The sequence below is a fragment of the Elephas maximus genome, chromosome 15, assembly GCF_024166365.1.
Source record: "Elephas maximus indicus isolate mEleMax1 chromosome 15, mEleMax1 primary haplotype, whole genome shotgun sequence".
NCBI classification, from domain to species: domain Eukaryota; kingdom Metazoa; phylum Chordata; class Mammalia; order Proboscidea; family Elephantidae; genus Elephas; species Elephas maximus.
The window spans coordinates 13,667,839-13,675,851 of NC_064833.1; the positions used below are offsets into that span (position 1 = coordinate 13,667,839).

Here is an 8,013-nt window from a genome sequence, read left to right on the forward strand (position 1 = left end):
CCAACCCTCCAGAAACTCTTGGTGGCTCTGTTGTTGTTGTTAGCTGCCATCGAGTCAGCCCCTGGCTCATGTTACCCCATGAACAACAGAACAAAATGCCACCTGGTCCTGTGCCATGCTCATGATCGGTTAGGGATCAGATCGTTGTGATCCATGGGGTTTTCATAAGCTAATTTTTGGAAGTAGATCTCCAGGCCTTTCTGCCTAGTCTATCTTAGTCTGGAAACTCTGTTGAAACCTGCTCAGCATCATATCAACACACAAGCCTCCACTGATAGACAGGTGGCAGCTAAGTATGATGACGCGCATTGGCCAGGAATTAAACCTGGGTCTTCCAGGAATGTAGAAACTATGCAAGTGGAACTTAAAGACCCTCAAATTCTTGGGTACCTAATAGGCACAAGGCTAAGTACTACTGGCTGGGGAATGTGGAGACAAGGAATGCACAGTCCTACTCAGCAGGCCTTCTGGTCTTAGAGAGGAGATCGGAGAAGTTCACCTACTACACCTTAACAGTAGAAGGTTATAAGAACCACAAGAGATATGCAAACGCCAGAGAAGATCTACAGAAGTGATATGACCACATCAGGTTTATTTTTAAGTTCAGATGGGGAGGCCTACAGTATTATTAGCCTTCTTTCTTTGTATGACCTCTAGTCTTTTCTGATTTTCTTTTTAAATGTCAGTTATGTTGCCATGAGTTGGGGCCAACTCAACAGCAGCTAAGAACAACAACATCTGTATGTCACCTTCTCTGATATCTCAGACCTTTTTTTCCTAAGCAGGTGAGCAATATACTAAATTAAAGAAATAATGATACAAAGGTCTACTTTTCTTACAGCTTGAAGGGAAGATAAGCAAAAATGTGATTATTGTTAGCACGCCAGTTTTTTTTTTTTTTTTAAACCTAGAAAGCTATGTGGGGGATTGGCTGCGGGTGTTAGTTTGGTTAGTCATGCCTGACTCAGTTAGGCAGGCACATCTCCATCTGTGTCCTTTCACTCCTGGTTTTATGTATTCACTGAAGTTCCAGTATGATCATGGCCATAGAAACTATCAAGAAATTTCTTCAATTCCTTTCCATCTTTTGAGAATATACCAAATAATTTGTAGATACAGTGCTAGGACCTAAGGATACAGAGGTGGACAGTCAATATTTTAAAATTTTGAGTTCTAAACTCATTAAATGCTGTACGCATTTCTTATAAATTAAAAATTACAAAAATATGCTGATGAATCAGCATTCTTCTATTACCATTCGTTGAGCACATATTATATACCAGAAACTAGGTGTTGGAAAACATAAAATCAATTAACATGGTCCCTGTCCTCTGGGAGCTTATAGTTTCATGGAGGATATCGATTGGTGTGTAGTCAATTTCTATAGACTTTCTTTTCTTTATTGTATTTTAGATGAACGTTTACAGAACAAACTAGTTTCTCATCAGACAGTACACACATTGTTCTATAACATTGGTTAACAACCCACAACATGTCAACACTCTCCCTTCTCAACCCTGGGTTCCCTATTACCAGCTTTCCTGTTCCCTCCTGCCTTCCAGTCCTTGTCCTAGGGCTGATGCACCTTTAGTCTTGTTTTTTAACATGGGCCTGTTCAATCTTTGACTGAAGGGTGAACCTCAGGAGTGACCTCATTACTGAGCTGGAAGGGTGTCCGGGGGCCATACTCTCAGGGCTTCTCCAGTCTCTATCAGGCCAGCAAGTCTGGTCTTTCTTTTTGAGTTAGAATTTTTTCCTACATTTTTCTCCAGCTCTGTCTGGGACCCTCTATTGTAATCCCTGTCAGAGCAGTCAGTGGTGGTAGCCGGGCACCATCTAGTTGTACTGGACTCAGTCTGGTGCAGGCCATGGTAGATGTGGTCCGTTAGCCCTTTGGAGTTATCTTTCCCTTGTATCTTTAGTTTTCTTCATTCTTCCTTGCTCCCAAAAGGGTGAGACCAGTGCAGTATCCTAGATAGCTGCTCACAGGCTTTTAAGACCTCAGACGCTACTCACCAAAGTAAAATGTAGAACATATTCTTTATGAACTATGTTATGCCAATTGAGCTAGATGTTCCCCGAGACCATGGTCCCCACAGCCCTCAACCCAGCAATTCTGTCCTTCAGGGAGTTTGGATGTATCTATGGAACTACCATGACCTTGCCTTGTACAGGTTGTGCTGGCTTCCCCAGTATTGTGTACTGTCTTATCCTTCACCAAAGTTTCTACTTTTCTATTGTCTATTAGGTATTTTCCCATTTCCACCCCTCCCCTGTCTTGTAACCATCAAAGATTGTTTCTTTTTATATGTAAACCTTTTCATGAGTTTTTACAGTAGTGGTTTCATACAATATTTGTCCTTTTGTGATTGACTTATTTCACTCAGCATGATGCCGTCCAGATTCATCCATGTTATGAGATGCTTCACAGAGTCATGATTGTTCCTTTATCATTGCATAATACCTCATTGTGAATATGTACCACGGTTTGTTTTTCCATTCTTCTATTGATGGGCACCTAGGTTGTTTCCATCTTTTTGCTATTGTGAACAATGCTGCAGTGAACATGGGTATGCATATGTCTATTCGTGTGATGCCTCTTTTTTCTCTAGGATGTATTTCTAGGAGTGGGATTGCTGGATCATATGGTATTTCTATTTCTAGCTTTCTAAGGAAGTGCCATCTCGTTTTCCAAAATGGTTATATCATTTTGCATTCCCACCAGCAGTGCATAAGAGTTCTTATCTCCCTGCAGCCTCTCCAGCATTTGTTATTTCCTGCTTTATTGATTTGTGCCAGTAATGCCAGGGTGAAATGGTATCTCATTGTGGTTTTGATAGAGATTATGAGCATTTCCTCATGTATCTGTTGTCCTCTTGAATGTCTTCTTTGGTGAAGCGTCTGTTCACTTTTTTTGCCCATTTTTGAATTGGATTATTTGTCTTTTTGTTGTAGAGGTGTTGAATTTTTTCTTGTAGATTTTAGAGATTAGACCTTTATCTGATTTGTAATAGCCAAAAATTTTTTCCCAGTCAGTTGGTTCTCATTTTACTCTTTTGCTGAAATCTTTTAATGAGCTAAGTGTTTAATTTTTAGAAGTTCCCAGTTACCTAGCTTACCCTCTGGAGCTTGTGTGTTGTTTGTTGTGGTTTGTATCCTGTTAATGCCATGTATTAGGGGCTCTAGTGTTGATTGTATATTTTCTTCTATGAACTTGATGGTTTTTGGCTTTATATTTAGGTCTTTGATCCATTTTGAGTTAGTTTTTGTATATGGTGTGAGGTATGAATCCCGTTTCATTTTTTTGCAGATAGACATCCAGTTTTGCCAGCACCGTTTGTTAAAAAGACTGTCTTTTTTCCCATTTGGTGGACTTTGGGCCCTTGACAAAGATCAGGTGACCATAGGTGGATGGATTTACATCCGGGTTCTCAATTCTGTTCCATTGGTCAATTTATCTGTTGTTGTACCAGTATCAGGCTATTTTGACTACTGTAGCTGTATAGTAGGTTCTGAGGTCAGGTAGTATGAGTCCTACTTTATTCTTCTTCTTCACTATTTACTTATCTGGGGCTTCTTCCCTTTCCATATAAAGTTAATGATAAGTTTTTCTATCTCTTTAAAGAATGTTGTTGGTATTTGGATGGGCATTGCATTGTATTTGTAAATTGCTTTGGGTAGAATTATCATTTTCACAATGTTGAATCTACCTATCCATGAGCATGGTATGTCTTTGCATTTATGTAGATCTCTTTTGGTTTCTTGCAGTAGTGTTTTGTAGTTTTCTTTGTATAGTTCTTTTACATCCCTGGTTAGATTTATTCCCAAATATTTTATTTTTTTAGGGGCTGTTATAAATGGTATTGTTTTCCTGATTTCCTTTTCACTCCTCTATTGGTGTATAGGAATCCAACTGATTTTTTTATGTTTATCTTGTATTGTGCTACTTTGCTGAATCTATCAGCTCCAGTAGTTTTCTTGTGGAGTCTTTAGGGTTTTCTATGTATAGTATCATATCATCCACAAATAGGGAGAGTTTAACTTCTTCATTACCAATTTGAAAGCCCTTTATTTTCTTTGCCTTATTGCTCTAGCTAGGACTTCCAACACAGTTTTAAATAGGAGTGGTGATAAAGGGAATCCTTGTCTTGTTCCTGTTCCCAAGGGGAATGTTTTCATCTTCTCTCCATTAAAAATGATGTTGGTCATTGGTTTTGCATATATGCCCTTTATTATGTTGAGAATTTTTTTAACCTATTTTATTGAGAGTTTTTTTAATCAGGAATGGGTGTTGGACTTTGTCGAATGCCTTTTCTGCATCGATTGAGATGATCATGTGATTCTTTTCTTTCTTTTTATTTATGTGGTGGATTATGTTGATTGATTTTCTAATGTTGAACATCCTTGTGTAACTGGTATGAATCCTACTTGGTCATGGTGTATTTTTTTTGATATGATGTTGAATTCTATTGGCTAGTATTTTCTTGAGAATTGTTACATCTATATTCAAGAGAGCTCTTGGTCTGTAATTTGCTTTTTTTGTGGTGTGTTTGCCTGGTTTTGGTGTCAGGGTTATGCTGGCTTCATAGAATGAATTGGGAAGTATTGCTTCTTTTTCTGTGTCCTGAAATAGTTTGAGTAGTACTGGTGTCAGCTCTTCTCTGAATGTTTGGTAGAATCCTCCAGGAAAGCCATCTGGGCCAAGGCTTTTTTTTTTTTTTTGGGAGTTTTTTTGTTGTTGTTACGTTTCAGCCTCTTGTTATGAGTCTGTTTAGATTTTCAGCATCATTTTATGTTAGTTTGGGTAGGTAGTGTGTTTCTAGAAATTTGTCCATTTCCTCTAGATTTTCAAGTTTGTTGGAGTATAGTTTTTCATAATACTCTGTTATGATCCTTTTTGTTTCAGTTGGGTCTGTTGTAACATCCCACATTTCATTTTTTATTTGGGTTATTTGCATCCTCTACTATAGAGTTCCTTAAGTTTATCATGGAAAGTCAATGTATTATGTTTTCTGGGTTCAAGTCCGAGATCCATCCCTGACACTCTGTTTGACCATCCCACAAAAACCAAAACCCACTGCTGTCGAGTCGATTCCAATAGACAAGTTATTTACTTCTTAACTACCTCAGTTCTCATCTGTAGCATGAATATAATAATAATGTAAAACTCAAAGTGTTTTTGAGGGTTTTGATGAGAAAACAGTGTTTGGCACTTAATAGATGATAACTAAATATTACTGTCTTGGTTATCTAGTGCTGCTATAACAGAAATACCACAGATGGATGGCTTTAACAAACAGAAGTTTATTCTCTCATAGTTTAGTAGGCTGGAAGTCCAAATTCAGGGTACCTGTTGCTATGAGTTGGAATCGACTCGACGGCAGTGGGTTTTTTTTTTTTGTTCCAGGGAAAGACTTTCTCTCTCTGTCAGCTCTGGGAGAAGGTCCTTGTCATCAATCTTCCCCTAGGTCTAGGAGCTTCTCAGCCCAGGGACCTCACATCCAAAGGATGCACTCTGCTCTTGTCTCTTCTTTCTTGGTAGTAATGAGGTCCCCCTCCTCTCTGCTCGCTTCTCTTTTGTATGTCAAAAGAGATTGACTCAAGATACACCTTAGTCTTGTAGATTGAATCCTGTCTCATTAACATCATAGAGGCTAGGATTTATAACACATGGTATAATTACATCAGATCACAAAGTGGAGGACAACCACACAATACTGGGAATCATGGCCTGTCCAGGTTGACACACATTTTTGGGAGACCAATTCAATCCTTAACATTCCACCCTCTGGCCACCCCCCCCCCCCAAATTCATGTCCTGCGTGTAAAACATTCACCCGATCAAATCATCCCAAAAGTGTTAAATCAATTCCAAGTGCAAATTCCATCTTCTGAAAAATTTCTGTTCATCTATGAAATCTAGAATGTAAGTTATCTGTTTCCAAAATACAGTGATGGGACAGGCACAAGGTAGACATTTCCATTACAAATGGGAGAAATTGGAGGGAAAGAAGAGATAACAGGCACCAAGCAAGTCAGCAGGAAACATTACATTAGTTGTCAAGGCTTGAAAATAATCCTTTGTTCTCTGAGACCATTTAGGTAATGACCCTGCCCTCCAGACTCTGGGTGTTGGCCATACTCCCTGGATTCTAGCTGGAAGCCCCATGGCCCTGAGCTTCAGCTCTGCCTTCCAGGCCACGTGGGACAGTAACTCTGCTCCCTTGAATTTTGGCCCCATTCTCCTGGTTTGTCTGAGTGGCTACCCTACCCCCTTAGCCCTGGAAGGCCCCGTTCTCCTGCCCCTTGGGCATGGCAGCCTCACCCCCTCAGCTTTGGGCAACAGATTCTGCTGGTACTTGTGAAAGGTAGCCCATACTCTGGAACCCCGTTAGTGAAGATCTGACTCTTTGAAACTTAAGAGGCCATACTCTACCCTTTGATATCCAGCAGGTCATAATTCCACTCTTTAAGATTCCAAAGGTTGTGGCGCTGTCCTTTGAGACTAAGGCAGCTCTGCTTCCTGTGCTCCTTGTCTCTTCAGCTTCTGCTTCCTGGTTCCTCAGGCCTCTTGGGCCAGCCTGGCCTGTGCCCTACTTGGGCAAGTGTTATAAACTCTTCAGCTCTACTGATAAGTGCCAGGAGGCACCCCACTCCACCAGGAAGCCTCCTGCCTGAAGGCACTCAGCTCCATTGCTCTGTGGGTTGGCTTTTGGACCAGCTCACGCCAGTCTCCTGGCTCTGCTGCTGTTTTTTCTCTGCGTCCGCTTCTTGCCATCTGCACTGTCTCTGGTGTTACAGCTCTTCTCACTTCCTTCTGAGCCCTCACTAGTATTGTCTTTGATGTCCATAATTCCACCAACAGTCTCTTCAAGGCAATCCAGGCTTTTACTATTATACACTTTAAAACTCTTCCAGCCTCTACCCATTACTCAGTTCTAAAAGTGCTTCCACATTGTAGGTATCTGTTAGAGCACCACCCCAGTCCTGATACCAAATTCTGTCTTGGTTATCTAGTGCTGTAACAGAAATACAGGTAAATGGCTTTAACAAACAGAATTTTATTCTCGCATAGCTTAGGAGTCTAGAAGCCTGAATTCAGGGCACTGGCTCCAGGGGACGGCTTTCTGTCTCTGATAGCCCTGGGGGAAGGTCCTTGTCGTCAGTCTTCCCCTGGTCTAGGAGCTTCTCAGTGCAGGGACCCTGAGTCCAAAGGATACACTCTGCTCCTATCTTTTCTTTCTTGGTGGTAGGAAGTCCAGCTGTCTCTCTGCTTGCTTCTCTCTTTTATATCTCAAAAGAGATTGACTCGTGCTTGCTTCGGCAGCACATATACTAAAATTGGAACGATACAGAGAAGATTAGCGTGGCCCCTGCACAAGGATGACGCACAAATTCGTGAAGCGTTCCATATTTTTTTGATTTGTAAACTTTCACTTAAAGCACAATAAAAATTATTTAAAAAAAAAAAAAAAAGAGATTGACTCAAGATACACCCTAGTCCTGTAGGTTGAGTCCTGCCTCATTAACATCATAGAGGTTAGGATTTACAACACATAGGAAAATTACATGAGATCACAACTACACAATATGAGGAATCATGGCCTAGCCAAGTTGACACACATTTTTTTGGGACGTAGTTCAGTCCTTAAGAATTACTGATAATGGTAGAAGGATCATGCAGAGCTAGGGCTAAAGAAATACGATATAGAGGGTTGTTGTTGTTAGGTACCTTTGAGTTGATTTTCAACTCATTCCAACCCCATGTGACAGAGTAGACCTGCCCCATAGGGTGTTCTTGGCTGTAATCTTTATGGGAGCAGGTTGCCGCTGACTGAGTTCAAACTGCCAACCTTTTGGTTAGAATGTAGAGGGTGGGCTTCTCAAACATGGTAGTCTTTCCTAAAATTTTCCCTTGAGGTCCATGAACTGATATTTATCCTCCCATATATTGGATTAATCCCCTGTGGCCTGTACTCACTTATTCTCCTGTTTTTCTCTTTCTCTTCCTCT

At 40.6% G+C, this 8,013-nt stretch overlaps 1 non-coding gene across 1 annotated transcript; it reads left to right on the forward strand.

The window, feature by feature from the left end:
• The first annotated feature begins 7,311 nt into the window (after positions 1-7,311).
• Positions 7,312-7,418, forward strand: LOC126059116 (U6 spliceosomal RNA). The gene has a single exon (XR_007513375.1). It is a non-coding gene; the product is annotated as a U6 spliceosomal RNA (small nuclear RNA).
• The last annotated feature ends 595 nt before the right edge of the window (positions 7,419-8,013 follow it).